Below are 20178 nucleotides of genomic sequence, written 5' to 3' on the forward strand. Positions count from 1 at the left end.
GCCACTTTCAGTACTTGGCATATGTTGCGTATATAAAATCGTAATTTTAAACAGCCAATACGTGGAGAGAACCAGAATTTTGCTCCAAACTATGGTTCAGGCCTCGAAATTAGCATGTTTTGGATATTTTGAAAACTGCAGGGAGGTTTGGGACAAATGTGACCAAACGCCGCATTCAGTACTTGGCATTTGTTGGGAATAAAAAGTCGTAATTTCAAACTGCGAATACGTGCTGAGAGCCAGAATTTGGCTCCAAAATATGGCTCAGGCCTCGAAATTGAGATGTTTAGGATATTTTGAAAACTGCAGGGGAGATTGGGACAAATTTGACCAAACGGCGGTTTCAGTACTTGGCATATGTTGAGTATTAAATTCGCAATTTCAAACTGCGAATACGTGCAGAGACCCAGAATTTGGATCCAAATAAAGGCTCAGGCCTCGAAATTGGGATATTTGGGATATTTTTGAAAACTGCATGGGAGTTTGTGCCAAATGTGACTCAATGCCGCTCTCAGAACTTGGCATATGTTGGGTATAAAAAGTCGTAATTTCAAACTGCGAATATGTGCAGAGCACCAGAATTTGGCTCCAAAATATGCCTCAGGCCTCGAAATTGGGATATTTGGGATATTTTGAAAACTGCAGGGAGGTTTGGGACATTTGTGACCAAACGCCGCTTCCAGTACTTGGCATATGTTGGATATAAAAAGTCGTAATTTCAAACGTCGAGTACGTGCAAAGAGCCAAAATTTGGCTCCAAAATATGGCTCAGGCCTCGAAATTGGGATATTTTGAAAACTGCAGGGGAGTTTGTGCAAAATGTGACTCACTGCTGCTTTCAGTACTTGGCATATGTTGGGTATAAAACTCGTAATTTAAAACTGCGAATACGTGCAGAGAGCCAGAATTTGGCTCCAAAATATGGCTCAAGCCTCGAAATTGGGATATTTTGAGTATTTCGAAAACTGCAGGGGAGTTTGTGCAAAATGTGACTCACTGCACTTTTGAAAACTGCAGGGAGGTTTCGGACAAATGTGACTAAACGCCGCTTTCAGTACTTGGCATATGTTGGGTATATAATGTCGTAATTTCAAACTGCCAATACGTTTCAGAGAGCCAGAATTTTGCTCCAAACTATGGCTCAGGCCTCGAAATTAGCATGTTCGGGATATTTTGAAAACTGCAGGGAGGTTAGGGACAAATGTGACCAAACGCCGCATTCAGTACTTGGCATTTGTTGGGTATAAAAAGTCATAATTTCAAACTGCGAATACGTGCTGAGAGCCAGAATTTGGCTCCAAAATATGGCTCAGGCCTCGAAATTGAGATGTTTAGGATATTTTGAAAACTGCAGGGGAGATTGGGACAAATTTGACCAAACGGCGGTTTCAGTACTTGGCATATGTTGAGTATTAAATTCGCAATTTCAAACTGCGAATACATACAGAGCCAGAATTTGGCTCCAAAATATGGCTCAGGCCTCGAAATTGGGATATTTGGGATATTTTTGAAAACTGCATGGGAGTTTGTGCCAAATGTGACTCAATAGCGCTCTCAGGACTTGGCATATGTTGGGTATAAAATTCGTAATTTCAAACTGCGAATACGTGCAGAGATCCAGAATTTGGCTAAAAAATATGGCTCAGGCCTCGAAATTGGGATGTTTGGGATATTTTGAAAACTGCAGGGGAGTTTGTGCAAAATGTGACTCACTGCTGCTTTCCGTACTTGGCATATGTTGGGTATAAAAGTTCGTAATTTCAAACTGCGAATACGTAAAGAGAGCCAGAATTTTGCTCCAAAATATGGCTCAGGCTTCGAAATTGGGATATTTGGGATATTTCGAAAACTGCAGGGGAGTTTGTGCAAAATGTGACTCACTGCCGTTTTCAGGATTTGGCATATGTTGGGTATAAAATGTCGTAATTTCAAACCGAGAAAACGTGCATAGAGCCAAAATTTGCCTCCAAAATATGGCTCAGGCCTCGAAATTGGGATGTTTGGGATATTTTGAAAACTGCAGGGGAGTTTGCGCAAAATGGGACTCACTGCCACTTTCTGTACTTGGCATATGTTTTGTATAAAAAGTCGTAATATCAAAATATTAATACGTGCAGAGAGCCAGAATTTGGCTCCAAAATATGCCTCAGGCCTCGAAATTGGGATATTTGTTTTTTTTTGAAAACTGCAGGGAGGTTTCGGACAAATGTGACCAAACGCCACTTTCAGTACTTGGCATATGTTGCGTATATAAAATCGTAATTTTAAACAGCCAATACGTGGAGAGAACCAGAATTTTGCTCCAAACTATGGCTCAGGCCTCGAAATTAGCATGTTTTGGATATTTTGAAAACTGCAGGGAGGTTTGGGACAAATGTGACCAAACTCCGCATTCAGTACTTGGCATTTGTTGGGTATAAAAAGTCGTAATTTCAAACTGCGAATACGTGCTGAGAGCCAGAATTTGGCTCCAAAATATGGCTCAGGCCTCGAAATTGAGATGTTTAGGATATTTTGAAAACTGCAGGGGAGATTGGGACAAATTTGACCAAACGGCGGTTTCAGTACTTGGCATATGTTGAGTATTAAATTCGCAATTTCAAACTGCGAATACGTGCAGAGACCCAGAATTTGGATCCAAATAAAGGCTCAGGCCTCGAAATTGGGATATTTGGGATATTTTTGAAAACTGCATGGGAGTTTGTGCCAAATGTGACTCAATGCCGCTCTCAGAACTTGGCATATGTTGGGTATAAAAAGTCGTAATTTCAAACTGCGAATATGTGCAGAGCACCAGAATTTGGCTCCAAAATATGCCTCAGGCCTCGAAATTGGGATATTTGGGATATTTTGAAAACTGCAGGGAGGTTTGGGACATTTGTGACCAAACGCCGCTTCCAGTACTTGGCATATGTTGGATATAAAAAGTCGTAATTTCAAACGTCGAGTACGTGCAAAGAGCCAAAATTTGGCTCCAAAATATGGCTCAGGCCTCGAAATTGGGATATTTCGGATATTTTGAAAACTGCAGGGGGGGGGGGGGTTTGGACACATGTCACCAAACGCCGCTTTCAGATACTTGGCTTATGTTGGGTATAAAAAAGTCGTAATTTCAAACTGCGAATACGTGCAGAGAGCCAGAATTTGGCTCCAAAATATGGCTCAGGCCTTGAAATTGAGATGTTTGGGATATTTTGAAAACTACAGGGGAGTTTGCGCAATATGTGACTCACTGCCACTTTCATTACTTGGCATATGTTAGGTATAAAAAGTCGTAATATAAAATATGAATACGTGCAGAGAGCCAGACGTTGGCTCCAAAATATGGCTCAGCCCTCGATATTGGGATGTTTGGGATATTTAGAAAACTGCAGGGAGGTTTGGGAGAAATGTGACCAAACGCCGCTTTCAGTACTTGGCATATTTTGGGCATAAAAAAGTCGCAATTTCCAACTGCAAATACGTGCAGAGAGCCAGAATTTGGCTCCAAAACATGGCTAAGGCCTCGAAATTGGGATATTTGGGATATTTTGAAAACTGCAGGGAGGTTTAGTGACAAATGTGACGAAACGCCGCTTTCAGTACTTGGCATATGTTGGGTATATAAATTCGTAATTTCAAACTGTGAATACGTGCATAGAGCCAGAATTTGGCTCCAGAATAAGGCTCAGACCTCGAAATTGGGATGTTTGGGATATTTTGAAAACTGCAGGGGAGTTTGTGCGAAATTTGACTAACTGCCGCTTTCAGGACTTGGCATATGTTGGGTATAAAATGTCGTAATTTCAAACTGCGAAAATGTGCATAGAACCAAAATTTGCCTCCAAAATATGGCTCAGGCCTCGAAATTGGAATGTTTGGGATATTTTGAAAACTGCAGGGGAGTTTGCGCAAAATGTGACGCACTGCCACTTTCAGTACTTGGCTTATGTTGGGTATAAAATGTCGTAATATCAAAATATGAATACGTGCAGAGAGTCAGACGTTGGCTCCAAAATATGCCTCAGGCCTCGAAATTGGGATATTTGGGATATTTTGAAAACTGCAGGGAGGTTTGGGACATTTGTGACCAAACGCCGCTTCCAGTACTTGGCATATGTTGGATATAAAAAGTCCTAATTTCAAACGTCGAGTACGTGCATAAGAGCCAAAATTTGGCTCCAAAATATGGCTCAGGCCTCGAAATTGGGATATTTCGGATATTTTGAAAACTGCAGGGGGGGGGGGGTTTGGACACATGTCACCAAACGCCGCTTTCAGATACTTGGCTTATGTTGGGTATAAAAAAGTCGTAATTTCAAACTGCGAATACGTGCAGAGAGCCAGAATTTGGCTCCAAAATATGGCTCAGGCCTTGAAATTGAGATGTTTGGGATATTTTGAAAACTACAGGGGAGTTTGCGCAATAAGTGACTCACTGCCACTTTCATTACTTGGCATATGTTAGGTATAAAAAGTCGTAATATAAAATATGAATACGTGCAGAGAGCCAGACGTTGGCTCCAAAATATGGCTCAGCCCTCGATATTGGGATGTTTGGGATATTTTGAAAACTGCAGGGAGGTTTGGGAAAAATGTAACCAAACTTCGCTTTCAGTACTTGGCATATGTTGGGTATAAACAAGTCGTAATTTCAAACTGCGAATACGTGCAGAGTGCCAGCATTTTGCTCCAAAACATGGCTAAGGCCTCGAAATTGGAATATTTGGGATATTTTGAAAACTGCAGGGGAGTTTGTGCAAAATGTGACTCACTGTTGCTTTCCGTACTTGGCATATGTTGGGTGTAAAAGTTCGTAATTTCAAACTGCGAATACGTGCAGAGAGCCAGATTTTGGCTCCAAAATATGGCTCAGGTTTCGAAATTGGGATATTTTGGATATTTCGAAAACTGCTGGGGAGTTTGTGCAAAATGTGACTCACTGCTGCTTTCAGATCTTGGCATATGTTGGGTATAAAAATTTGTAATTTCAAACTGCGAATACGTGCAGAGAGCCAGAATTTGGCTCCAAAATATGGCTCAGGCCTCGAAATTGGGATGTTCGGGATATTTTGAACACTGCAGGGAGGTTTGGGACAAATATGACCAAACGTCGCGTTCAGTACTTGGCATATGTTGGGTATATAAAACCGTAATTTCAAACTGCGAATAAGTGCAGAGAGCCAGAATTTGGCCCCAAAATATGGCTCAGGTCTCGAAATTAGCATGTTTGGGATATTTTGAAAACTGCAGGGAGCTTTGGGACAAATGTGACCAAACGCCGCTTTCAGTACTTGGCATAAGTTGGGTTTAAAAAGTCGTAATTTCAAACTGCGAATACGTGCAGAGAGCCAGAATTTTGCTCCAAAATATGGCTCAGGCCTTGAAATTGAGATGTTTTGGATATTTTGAAAACTGCAGGGGAGTTTGCGCAATATGTGACTCACTGCCACTTTCATTACTTGGCATATGTTGGGTATAAAAAGTCGTAATATCAAAATATGAATACGTGCAGAGAGCCAGACGTTGGCTCCAAAAAATGACTCAGGCCTCGATATTGGTATGTTTGGGATATTTAGAAAACTGCAGGGAGGTTTGGGAGAAATGTGACCAAATGCCGCTTTCAGTACTTGGCATATTTTGGGCATAAAAAAGTCGCAATTTCCAACTGCGAATACGTGCAGAGAGCGAGAATTTGTCTCCAAAACATGGCTAAGGCCTCGAAATTGGGATATTTGGGATATTTTGAAAACTGCAGGGAGGTTTGGGACAAATGTGACGAAACGCTGCTTTCAGTACATGGCATATGTTGGGTATATAAATTCGTAATTTCAAACTGCGAATACGTGCAGAGAGTCAGAATTTGGCTCCAGAATAAGGCTCAGAGCTCGAAATTGGGATGTTTGGGATATTATGAAAACTGCAGGGGAGTTTGTGCGAAATGTGACTAACTGCCACTTTCAGGACTTGGCATATGTTGGGTATAAAATGTAGTAATTTCAAACTGCGAAAATGTGCATAGAACCAAAATTTGCCTCCAAAATATGGCTCAGGCCTCGAAATTGGGATGTTTGGGATATTTTGAAAACTGCAGGGGAGTTTGCGCAAAATGTGACGCACTGCCACTTTCAGTATTTGGCTTATGTTGGGTATAAAAAGTCGTAATATCAAAATATGAATACGTGCAGAGAGTCAGACGTTGGCTCCAAAATATGGCTCAGCCCTCGAAATTGGGATATTTGGGTTTTTTTGAAAACTGCAGGGAGGTTTCGGACAAATGTGACCAAACGCCACTTTCAGTACTTGGCATATGTTGCGTATATAAAATCGTAATTTTAAACAGCCAATACGTGGAGAGAACCAGAATTTTGCTCCAAACTATGGCTCAGGCCTCGAAATTAGCATGTTTTGGATATTTTGAAAACTGCAGGGAGGTTTGGGACAAATGTGACCAAACGCCGCATTCAGTACTTGGCATTTGTTGGGTATAAAAAGTCGTAATTTCAAACTGCGAATACGTGCTGAGAGCCAGAATTTGGCTCCAAAATATGGCTCAGGCCTCGAAATTGAGATGTTTAGGATATTTTGAAAACTGCAGGGGAGATTGGGACAAATTTGACCAAACGGCGGTTTCAGTACTTGGCATATGTTGAGTATTAAATTCGCAATTTTAAACTGCGAATACGTGCAGAGACCCAGAATTTGGATCCAAATAAAGGCTCAGGCCTCGAAATTGGGATATTTGGGATATTTTTGAAAACTGCATGGGAGTTTGTGCCAAATGTGACTCAATGCCGCTCTCAGAACTTGGCATATGTTGGGTATAAAAAGTCGTAATTTCAAACTGCGAATATGTGCAGAGCACCAGAATTTGGCTCCAAAATATGCCTCAGGCCTCGAAATTGGGATATTTGGGATATTTTGAAAACTGCAGGGAGGTTTGGGACATTTGTGACCAAACGCCGCTTCCAGTACTTAGCATATGTTGGATATAAAAATTCGTAATTTCAAACGTCGAGTACGTGCAAAGAGCCAAAATTTGGCTCCAAAATATGGCTCAGGCCTCGAAATTGTGATATTTCGGATATTTTGAAAACTGCAGGGGGGGGGTTTTGGACACATGTCACCAAACGCCGCTTTCAGATACTTGGCTTATGTTGGGTATAAAAAAGTCGTAATTTCAAACTGCGAATACGTGCAGAGAGCCAGAATTTGGCTCCAAAATATGGCTCAGGCCTTGAAATTGAGATGTTTGGGATATTTTGAAAACTGCAGGGGAGTTTGCGCAATATGTGACTCACTGCCACTTTCATTACTTGGCATATGTTAGGTATAAAAAGTCGTAATATAAAATATGAATACGTGCAGAGAGCCAGACGTTGGCTCCAAAATATGGCTCAGCCCTCGATATTGGGATGTTTGGGATATTTAGAAAACTGCAGGGAGGTTTGGGAAAAATGTGACCAAACGCCGCTTTCAGTACTTGGCATATTTTGGGCATAAAAAAGTCGCAATTTCCAACTGCAAATACGTGCAGAGAGCCAGAATTTGGCTCCAAAACATGGCTAAGGCCTCGAAATTGGGATATTTGGGATATTTTGAAAACTGCAGGGAGGTTTAGTGACAAATGTGACGAAACGCCGCTTTCAGTACTTGGCATATGTTGGGTATATAAATTCGTAATTTCAAACTGTGAATACGTGCATAGAGCCAGAATTTGGCTCCAGAATAAGGCTCAGACCTCGAAATTGGGATGTTTGGGATATTTTGAAAACTGCAGGGGAGTTTGTGCGAAATTTGACTAACTGCCGCTTTCAGGACTTGGCATATGTTGGGTATAAAATGTCGTAATTTCAAACTGCGAAAATGTGCATAGAACCAAAATTTGCCTCCAAAATATGGCTCAGGCCTCGAAATTGGGATGTTTGGGATATTTTGAAAACTGCAGGGGAGTTTGCGCAAAATGTGACGCACTGCCACTTTCAGTACTTGGCTTATGTTGGGTATAAAATGTCGTAATATCAAAATATGAATACGTGCAGAGAGTCAGACGTTGGCTCCAAAATATGGGTCAGCCCTCGATATTGGGATGTTTGGGATATTTTGAAAACTGCAGGGAGGTTTGGGAAAAATGTAACCAAACTTCGCTTTCAGTACTTGGCATATGTTGGGTATAAACAAGTCGCAATTTCAAACTGCGAATACGTGCAGAGTGCCAGCATTTTGCTCCAAAACATGGCTAAGGCCTCGAAATTGGGATATTTGGGATATTTTGAAAACTGCAGGGGAGTTTGTGCAAAATGTGTCTCACTGCTGCTTTCCGTACTTGGCATATGTTGGGTATAAAAGTTCGTAATTTCAAACTGCGAATACGTGCAGAGAGCCAGATTTTGGCTCCAAAATATGGCTCAGGTTTCGAAATTGGGATATTTTGGATATTTCGAAAACTGCTGGGGAGTTTGTGCAAAATGTGACTCACTGCTGCTTTCAGATCTTGGCATATGTTGGGTATAAAAATTTGTAATTTCAAACTGCGAATACGTGCAGAGAGCCAGAATTTGGCTCCAAAATATGGCTCAGGCCTCGAAATTGGGATGTTCGGGATATTTTGAACACTGCAGGGAGGTTTGGGACAAATATGACCAAACGTCGCTTTCAGTACTTGGCATATGTTGGGTATATAAAACCGTAATTTCAAACTGCGAATAAGTGCAGAGAGCCAGAATTTGGCCCCAAAATATGGCTCAGGTCTCGAAATTAGCATGTTTGGGATATTTTGAAAACTGCAGGGAGCTTTGGGACAAATGTGACCAAACGCCACTTTCAGTACTTGGCATAAGTTGGGTATAAAAAGTCGTAATTTCAAACTGCGAATACGTGCAGAGAGCCAGAATTTGGCTCCAAAATATGGCTCAGGCCTTGAAATTGAGATGTTTGGGATATTTTGAAAACTGCAGGGGAGTTTGCGCAATATGTGACTCACTGCCACTTTCATTACTTGGCATATGTTGGGTATAAAAAGTCGTAATATCAAAATATGAATACGTGCAGAGAGCCAGACGTTGGCTCCAAAAAATGACTCAGGCCTCGATATTGGTATGTTTGGGATATTTAGAAAACTGCAGGGAGGTTTGGGAGAAATGTGACCAAATGCCGCTTTCAGTACTTGGCATATTTTGGGCATAAAAAAGTCGCAATTTTCAACTGCGAATACGTGCAGAGAGCGAGAATTTGTCTCCAAAACATGGCTAAGGCCTCGAAATTGGGATATTTGGGATATTTTGAAAACTGCAGGGAGGTTTGGGACAAATGTGACGAAACGCTGCTTTCAGTACTTGGAATATGTTGGGTATATAAATTCGTAATTTCAAACTGCGAATACGTGCAGAGAGTCAGAATTTGGCTCCAGAATAAGGCTCAGAGCTCGAAATTGGGATGTTTGGGATATTATGAAAACTGCAGGGGAGTTTGTGCGAAATGTGACTAACTGCCACTTTCAGGACTTGGCATATGTTGGGTATAAAATGTAGTAATTTCAAACTGCGAAAATGTGCATAGAACCAAAATTTGCCTCCAAAATATGGCTCAGGCCTCGAAATTGGGATGTTTGGGATATTTTGAAAACTGCAGGGGAGTTTGCGCAAAATGTGACGCACTGCCACTTTCAGTATTTGGCTTATGTTGGGTATAAAAAGTCGTAATATCAAAATATGAATACGTGCAGAGAGTCAGACGTTGGCTCCAAAATATGGCTCAGCCCTCGATATTGGGATGTTTGGGATATTTTGAAAACTGCAGGGAGGTTTGGGACAAATGTAACCAAACTTCGCTTTCAGTATTTGGCATATGTTGGGTATAAACAAGTCGCAATTTCAAACTGCGAATACGTGCAGAGTGCCAGCATTTTGCTCCAAAACATGGCTAAGGCCTCGAAATTGGGATATTTTGAAAACTGCAGGGGAGTTTGTGCAAAATGTGACTCACTGCTGCTCTCCGTACTTGGTATATGTTGGGTATAAAAGTTCGTAATTTCAAACTGCGAATACGTGCAGAGAGCCAGAATTTGGCTCCAAAATATGGCTCAGGTTTCGAAATTGGGATATTTGGGATATTTCGAAAACTGCTGGGGAGTTTGTGCAAAATATGACTCACTGCTATTTTCAGATCTTGGCATATGTTGGGTATAAAAATTCGTAATTTCAAACTGCGAATACGTGCAGAGAGCCAGAATTTGGCTCCAAAATATGGCTCAGGCCTCGAAATTGGGATGTTCGGGATATTTTGAAAACTGCAGGGAGGTTTGGGACAAATATGACCAAACGTCGCTTTCAGTACTTGGCATATGTTGGGTATATAAAACCGTAATTTCAAACTGCGAATAAGTGCAGAGAGCCAGAATTTGGCCCCAAAATGTGGCTCAGGTCTCGAAATTAGCATGTTTGGGATATTTTGAAAACTGCAGGGAGCTTTGGGACAAATGTGACCAAACGCCGCTTTCAGTACTTGGCATAAGTTGGGAATAAAAAGTCGTAATTTCAAACTGCGAATACGTGCAGAGAGCCAAAATTTGGCTCCAAAATATGGCTATGGCCTTGAAATTGAGATGTTTGGGATATTTTGAAAACTGCAGGGGAGTTTGAGCAATATGTGACTCACTGCCACTTTCAATACTTGGCATATGTTGGGTATAAAAAGTCGTAATATCAAAATACGAATACGTGCAGAGAGCCAGACGTTGGCTCCAAAATATGACTCAGGCCTCGATATTGGTATGTTTGGGATATTTAGAAAACTGCAGGGAGCTTTGGGAGAAATGTGACCAAATGCCGCTTTCAGTACTTGGCATATGTTGGGCATAAAAAAGTCGCAATTTCCAACTGCGAATACGTGCAGAGAGCCAGAATTTGGCTCCAAAATATGGCTCAGGCCTCGAAATTGGGATGTTTGGGATATTTTGAAAACTGCAGGGGGGTTTGTGCAAAATGTGACTCGATGCCGCTCTTAGGACTTGGCATATGTTGGGTATAAAAAGTCGTAATTTCAAACTTCGCATAACTGCATAGAGCTAGAATTTGGCTCCAAAATATGCCTCAGTCCTCGAAATTGGGATGTTTGGGATATTTTGAAAACTGCAGGGGGGTTTGGGACAAATATGACCAAATGCCGCTTTCAGAACTTGGCATATGTTGGGTTTAAAAATCGTAATTTCAAAGTGCGAATACGTGCAGAGAGCCTGAATTTGGCTCCAAAATAAGGCTCAGGCCTCGAAATTGGGATGTTTGGGATATTTTGAAAACTGCAGGGGAGTTTGGGACAAATATGACCAAATGCCGCTTTCAGAACTTGGCATATGTTCGGTATAAAAAGTCGTAATTTCAAACTGCAAATACGTGCAGAGAGCCAGAATTTGGCTACAAAACATGGCTCAGGCCTCGAAATTGGGATGTTTGGGATATTTTGAAAAATGCAAGGGAGTTTAGCAAAATGTGAGTCACTGCCGCTTTCAGTACTTGGCATATGTTGGGTATAAAAAGTCGTAACTTTAAACTGCGAGTACGTGTAGAGAGCCAAAATTTGGTTCCAAAATAGGGCTCAGGCTTCGAAATTGGGATGTTTGGGATATTTTGAATACTGCAGGGGAGTTTGTGCAAAATGTGACTCACTACCCCTTCATTACTTGGCATATATTGGGTATAAAAAATCGTAATTTCAGACTGCGAATACGTGCAGAGAGCCAGAATTTGGCTCCAAAATGTGAATCAGGCCTTAAAATTGGGATGTTTGGGATATTTTGAAAACTGCAGGGGGGATTGCACCAAATGTTACCAAACGCCGCTTTTAGGACTTAGCATATGTTGGGTATAAAAAAGTCGCAATTTTAAACTGCGATTACGTGCAGAGAGCCAGAATTTGGCTCCAAAATACAGCTCAGGCCTAGAAATTGGGATATTTGGGATATTTTGAAAACTGCAGGGAGGTTTGGGACAAATGTGACGAAACGCCACTTTCAGTACTTGGCATATGTTGGGTATATAAATTCGTAATTTCAAACAGCGAATACGTGCAGAGAGCCAGAATTTGGCTCCAGAATAAGTCTCAGACCTCGAAATTGGGATGTTTGGGATATTTTGAAAACTGCAGGGGAGTTTGTGCGAAATGTGACTCACTGCCGCTTTCAAGACTTGGCATATGATGGGTATCAAATGTCGTAATTTCAAACCGCGAATACGTCCATAGAGCCAGAATTTGGCTCCAAAATTTGGCATAGACCTCGAAATTGGGATGTTTGGTGTATTTTGAAAACTGCATTGGGGTTTGGGACAAATGTGACCAAATGCCGCTCTCAGTACTTGGCATATTTTGGGCATAAAAAAGTCGTAATTTCAAACTGCGAATACGTGCAGAGAGCCAGAATTTGGCTCCAAAATATGGTTTAGGCCTCGAAATTGGGATGTTTGGGATATTTCGAAAACTGCAGGGAGGTTTGGGACAAATGTAACCAAACGCCGCTTTCAGTACTTGGCATATGTTGGGTACAAAAATGTCGTAATTTCAAACTGCGAATACGTGCAGAGAGCCAGAATTTGGATTCAAAATATGGCTCAGGCCTCGAAATTGGGATGTTTGGGATATTTTGAAAACTGCAGGGGAGTTTGTTCAAAATGTGACTCACTTCCGCTTTCAGTACTTGGCATATGTTGGGTGTAAATATCGTAATATCAAACTTCGAATACTTGAAGAGAGCCAAAATTTGGCTCCAAAATATGGCTCAGGCGTCGAAATTGGGATATTTTGGATATTTCGAAAACTACAGGGGAGTTTGTGCAAAATGTGACTCACTGCCGCTTTCAGGACTAGGCATATGTTGGGTATAAAAAGTCGTAATTTCAAACTTCGCATAACTGCATAGAGCTAGAATTTGGCTCCAAAATATGCCTCAGTCCTTGAAATTGGGATGTTTGGGATATTTTGAAAACTGCAGGGGGGTTTGGGACAAATATGACCAAATGCCGCTTTCAGAATTTTTCAAATGTTGGGTTTGAAAATTCGTAATTTCAAAGTGCGAATACGTGCAGGGAGCCAGAATTTGTCTCCAAAATATGGCTCAGGCCTTGAAATTGGGATGTTTGGGATATTTTGAAAACTGCAGGGGGGTTTGGGACAAATGTGACCAAACAACGTTTTCAGTACTTGGCATATGTTGGGTATAAAAAGTCGTAATTTCAAACTGCAAATACGTGCAGAGAGCCAGAATTTGGCTACAAAACATGGCTCAGGCCTCGAAATTGGGATGTTTGGGATATTTTGAAAACTGCAAGGGAGTTTAGCAAAATGTGAGTCACTGCCGCTTTCAGTACTTGGCATATGTTGGGTATAAAAAGTCGTAACTTTAAACTGCGAATACGTGTAGAGAGCCAAAATTTGGTTCCAAAATATGGCTCAGGCCTCGAAATTGGGATGTTTGGGATATTTTGAATACTGCAGGGGAGTTTGTGCAAAATGTGACTCTCTACCCCTTTCATTACTTGGCATATATTGGGTATAAAAAATCGTAATTTCAAACTGCGAATACGTGCAGAGAGCCAGAATTTGGTTCCAAAATGTGAATCAGGCCTTAAAATTGGGCTGTTTGGAATATTTTGAAAATTGCAGGGGGGATTGCACCAAATGTTACCAAACGCCGCTTTCAGGACTTAGCATATGTTGGGTATAAAAAAGTCGCAATTTTAAACTGCGAATACGTGCAGAGAGCCAGAGTTTGGCTCCAAAATACGGCTCAGGCCTCGAAATTGGGATATTTGGGATATTTTGAAAACTGCAGGGAGGTTTGGGACAAATGTGACGAAACACCACTTTCAGTACTTGGCTAATGTTGGGTATATGAAATCGTAATATCAAACTGCGAATACGTGCAGAGAGCAAGAATTTGGCTCCAGAATAAGGCTCAGACCTTGAAATTGGGATGTTTGGGATTTTTTGAAAACTGCAGGGGAGTTTGTGCGAAATGTGACTCACTGCTGCTTTCAAGACTTGGCATATGATGGGTATCAAATGTCGTAATTTCAAACCGCGAATACGTGCATAGAGCCAGAATTTGGCTCCAAAATTTTGCTCAGACCTGGAAATTGGGATGTTTGGGATATTTTGAAAACTGCATTGGGGGTTTGGGACAAATGTGACCAAATGCCGCTTTCAGTACTTTTCATATGTTGGGCATAAAAAAAGTCGTAATTTCAAACTGCGAATACGTGCAGAGAGCCAGAATTTGGCTCCAAAATATGGTTTAGGCCTCAAAATTGGGATGTTTGGGATATTTTGAAAACTGCAGGATAGTTTGTGCAAAATGTGACTCACTGCTGCTTTCAGTACTTGGCATATGTTGGGTATAAAAATCGTAATATCAAACTTCGAATACTTGCAGAGAGCGAAAATTTGTATCCAAAATAAGACTCAGGCCTCGAAATTGGGATATTGGGGATATTTTGAAAACTGCAGGGGAGTTTGTGCAAAATGTGACTCACTGCTGCTTTCAGTACCTGGAATATGTTGGGTGTGAAAAGTCGTAATTTCAAACTGCGAATACGTGCAGAGAGCAAGAATTTGGCTCCAAAATATGTCTCAGGCGTCGAAATTTGGATATTTGGGATATTTCGAAAACTGCAGGGGATCCTGTGCAAAATGTGACTCAATGCCGCTTTCAGGACATGGCATATGTTGGGTATAAAAAGTCGTAAATTCAAACTGCGAATACGTGCAGAGAGCCAGAACTTGGCTCCAAAATATGGCTCAGGCCTCGAAATTAGGACGTTTGGGATATTTTGAAAACTGCAGTGAGATATGGGACACATGTGACCAAACGCGCTTTCAGAACTTGGCATATATTGGGTATAAAAAGTAGCAATTTCAAACTGCGAACACGTGCAGAGAGCCAGAATTTTGCTACAAAATATGGCTCAGGCCTCGAATTTGAGATGTTTGGGATATTTTGAAAACTGCAGGGGAGTTTGCGCAAAATGTGACTCACTGCCAATTTCAGTACTTGGCATATGTTGGGTATAAAAAGTCATAATATCAAACTGTGAATACGTGCAGAGAGCCAGAATTTGGCTTCAAAATATGGCTCAGGCCTCGAAATTGGGATGTTTGGGATATTTTGAAAACTGCAGGGAGGTTTGGGACAAATTTGACAAAACGCCGCTTTCAGTACTTCGCATATGTTGGGTATAAAAAAGTCGTAATTTCAAACTGCGAATACGTGCAGAGTCAAAATTTGGCTCCAAAATATGGCTCAGGCCTCGAAATTGGGATATTTGGGATATTTCGAAAACTGCAGGGGAGTTTGTGCAAAATATGACTCACTGCCGCTTTCAGGACATGGCATATGTTGGGTATAAAAAGTCGTAATTTCTATCTGCGAATACGTGCATAGAGCCAGAATTTGGCTCGAAAATATGGCTCAGGTCTCGAAATTGGGATGTTTGGGATATTTTGAAAACTGCAAGGAGGTATGGGACAAATGTGACCAAACGCCGCTTTCAGTAATTGGCATATGTTGGGTATATAAAGTCGTAATTTCAAACTGCGAATACGTGCAGAGACCCAGAATTTGGCTCCAAATTATGCTTCAGGCCTCGAAATTGGGATATTTAGGATATTTCGAAAACTGCAGGGGAGTTTGTTCAAAATGTGACTCAATGCCGCTTTCAGGACTTGGCATATGTTGGGTATAAAAATTCGTAATTTCAAACTGCGAATACGTGCATAGAACCAGAATTTGCCTCCAAAATATGGCTCAGTCCTCGAAATTGGGGTGTTTGGGATATTTTGAAAACTGCAGGGGGGTTTGGGACAAATTTGACCAAACGCCGCTTTCAGAACTTGGCAAATGTTGGGTATAAAAAGTCGTAATTTCAAAGTGCGAATACGTGCAGAGAGCAAGAATTGGGCTCCAAAATATGGCTCAGGCCTCGATGTTGGGATGTTCGGGATATTTTGAAAACTGCAGGGGGGTTTGGGACAAATGTTACCAAATGCCGCTTTCAGTACTTGGCATATGTTGGGTATAAAAAGTCGTAATTTAAAACTTCGAATACGTGCAGAGAGCCAGAATTTAACTACAAAATATGGCTCAGGCCTCAAAATTGCGATGTTTGGGATATTTTGAAAACTGCAAGGGAGTTTAGCAAAATGTGAGTCAATGCCGCTTTCAGTACTTGGCATATGTTGGGTATAAAAAATCGTAATTTCAAACTGCTAATACGTGCAGAGAGCCAATATTTGGTTCCAAAATATGGCTCAGGCCTAGAAATTGGGATGTGTGGGATATTTTGAAAACTGCAGGTGAGTTTGTGCAAAATGTGACTCACTGCCACTTTCAGTACTTGGAGTATGTTGGGTATAATAAGTAATAATATCAAACTGTGAATACGTGCAGAGATCCAGACGTTGACTCCAAAAAGTGGCTCAGGCCTCGATATTGGGATGTTTGGGATATTTTGAAAACTACAGAGAGGTTTGGGACTAATGTGACAACTTTGGGTCATTAGTATTCGATCTATTCAATTTGTATGGTATACTACGTTCCTGTGATTTGTTTAGAATATTCTTAAATAAGTTATATATTGAATTCAAATCGAAATCCCCATTTACGTCACCTATCGCTGGGTTCATGTCTCGCTCCAAGACCGGCCCCCACCCCATACCCAAGACTTTCCAATCAATTTGACCCAAAAAATTTCTAAGGCTATTAAAATCAGCTTTTCGAAAATCTGGCACTTTAACAGAATTTTCTCCTTCAGGTCTATTCCATTCTATGCTTAATCTGATTTCTTTGTGATCCCTGTTCCCTGGCTCACTCCCTATTTCGATATCATTAATTTGTGTTTCCCTGTTAGTTAACACTAAATCTAAAATATTATTTTCCCGTGTTGGTTCCTTAATATGTTGCGTAAGAAAGCAATCGTCAATTAATTCTAGAAAATCTTCTGCTTCACTATTCCCTGTTTTGTTCAACCACTTTATTTTACTAAAATTAAAGTCACCCATGACGTAAATACTGTTAGATCTAGATGCCCTAGATATTTCATCCCATAGATGCTTTGCTTCCATTTTGTCTAAATTTGGTGGCCTATATATAACTCCTATTATAATATTATTTGCTTTTTCGTATAATTCTATCCAAATAGTTTCTGTGTGTTTCTGTTGACCCAAAGAATTTCTTAGGCTATTAAAACCAGCTTTTCGAAAATCTGGCACTTTAACAGAATTTTCTCCTACAGGTCTATTCCATTCTATGCTAAATCTGATTTCTTTGTGATCACTGTTCCCTAGCTCACTCCCTATTTCGATGTCATCACTCCCTTTTTCGATGTAGTTAGTAAGAATTTAAAACAAAAGGATCAATGCATGAATGTTCGTAATAAGGCGAATAGGACACTGGGATTTATTAATCGAAGCGTTAGTAACAAGACACCTGGTGTGGTTCTTAAGCTATATCTTGTTCTGGTTAGGCCCCATTTAGATTATGCAGTTCAGTTTTTGTATCCGTATTATAGAATGGATATAAATTCACTTGAACGTGTTCAACAGAGGATGACTAAGTTAATTCCCCAAATTAGAAATGTTTCATATGAAGAAAGATTAACAAAGCTTAAGTTGCATTCACTGGAAAGGCGAAGAGTTTGGGGTAACATGATAGAGGTTTACAAGTGGATGAATGGACATAACAGGGGGGATATTAATAGGGTATTAAAAATATCAACACAAGACAGAACACGAAACAATGGGTATAAATTGGATAAGTTTAGATTTAGGAAAGACTTGGGTAAATACTGGTTCAGTAACAGGGTTGCTGATTTGTGGAACCAATTGCCGCGTAACGTGGTGGTGGTGGTGTCCCTCGATTGTTTCAAGCGCGGGTTGGACAAGTATATGAGTGGGATTGGGTGGTTATATAATAGGAGCTGCCTCGTATGGGCCAATAGGCCTTCTGCAGTTACCTTTGTTCTTATGTTCTTATGCAGGGAGGTTTTGGACAAATGTGACGAAACGCCGCTTTCAGTACTTGGCATATGTTGGGTATATAAATTCGTAATTTCAAACTGTGAATACGTGCAGAGAGCCAGAATTTGGCTCCAAAATATGGCTCATGCCTTAAAATAGGGATCATAACATAAGAACATAAGAACAAAGGCACCTGCAGAAGGCCTATTGGCCCATTCGAGGCAGCTCCTATTCTATAACCACCCAATCCCACTCATATACTTGTCCAACCCGCGCTTGAAACAATCGAGGGACCCCACCTCCACCACGTTACGCGGCAATTGGTTCCACAAATCAACAACCCTGTTACTGAACCAGTATTTACCCAAGTCTTTCCTAAATCTAAACTTATCCAATTTATACCCATTGTTTCGTGTTCTGTCCTGTGTTGATACTTTTAATACCCTATTAATATCTCCCTTGTTATGTCCATTCATCCACTTGTAAACCTCTATCATGTCGCCCCTAACTCTTCGCCTTTCCAGTGAATGCAACTTAAGCTTTGTTAATCTTTCTTCATATGAAAGATTTCTAATTTGGGGAATTAACTTAGTCATCCTACGTTGGACACGTTCAAGTGAATTTATATCCATTCTATAATATGGCGACCAAAACTGAACTGCATAATCTAAATGGGGCCTAACTAGAGCAAGATATAGCTTGAGAACCACACCAGGTGTCTTGTTACTAACGCTGCGATTAATAAATCCAAGTGTCCGATTTGCCTTATTACGAACATTTATGCATTGATCCTTTTGTTTTAAATTCTTACAAATCATAACTCCCAGATCCCTTTCGCAATCCGACTTCGCAATCACAACACCATCTAGCTCGTATCTTGTAACTCTATCATCATTACCTAACCTCAGAACTTTACATTTATCAGCATTAAACTGCATCTGCCAATCCTTTGACCATTTCAAAACCCTATCTAGATCAACTTGAAGTGATAGTGAGTCCTCCTCCGAATTAATTTCCCTACCGATTTTCGTATCATCGGCAAATTTGCAAATGTTGCTACTCAAACCTGAATCTAAATCATTTAAGAACATAAGAACAAAGGTAACTGCAGAAGGCCTATTGGCCCATACGAGGCAGCTCCTATTCTATAACCACCCAATCCCACTCATATACTTGTCCAACCCGTGCTTGAAACAATCGAGGGACCCCACCTCCACAATGTTACGCGGCAATTGGTTCCACAAATCAACAACCCTGTTACTGAACCAGTATTTACCCAAGTCTTTCCTAAATCTAAACTTATCCAATTTATATCCATTGTTTCGTGTTCTGTCCTGTGTTGATACTTTTAATACCCTATTAATATCCCCCCGGTTATGTCCATTCATCCACTTGTAAACCTCTATCATGTCACCCCTAACTCTTCGCCTTTCCAGTGTATGCAACTTAAGCTTTGTTAATCTTTCTTCATATGAAAGATTTCTAATTTGGGGAATTAACTTAGTCATCCTACGCTGGACACGTTCAAGTGAATTTATATCCATTCTATAATATGGCGACCAAAACTGAACTGCATAATCTAAATGGGGCCTAACTAGAGCAAGATATAGCTTGAGAACCACACCAGGTGTCTTGTTACTAACGCTGCGATTAATAAATCCAAGTGTCCGATTTGCCTTATTACGAACATTTATGCATTGATCCTTTTGTTTTAAATTCTTACTAATCATAACTCCCAGATCCCTTTCGCAATCCGACTTCGCAATCACAACACCATCTAGCTCGTATCTTGTAACTCTATCATCATTACCTAACCTCAGAACTTTACATTTATCAGCATTAAACTGCATCTGCCAATCCTTTGACCATTTCAAAACCCTATCTAGATCAACTTGAAGTGATAGTGAGTCCTCCTCCGAATTAATTTCCCTACCGATTTTCGTATCATCGGCAAATTTGCAAATGTTGCTACTCAAACCTGAATCTAAATCATTTATATATATTATAAACAACAGAGGTCCCAGGACAGAGCCTTGAGGCACTCCACTTACAACATTTTCCCACTCTGACTTGATTCCATTTATACTAACTCTCTGTTTCCTTTGGTATAGCCATGCCCTAATCCAGCTTAATATAGCACCCCCAATACCATGAGACTCTATTTTTTTAATCAGTCTTTCATGTGGCACTGTATCA

Source organism: Procambarus clarkii, chromosome 23 (genome assembly GCF_040958095.1).
Source record: "Procambarus clarkii isolate CNS0578487 chromosome 23, FALCON_Pclarkii_2.0, whole genome shotgun sequence".
In the NCBI taxonomy this organism is placed as follows: domain Eukaryota; kingdom Metazoa; phylum Arthropoda; class Malacostraca; order Decapoda; family Cambaridae; genus Procambarus; species Procambarus clarkii.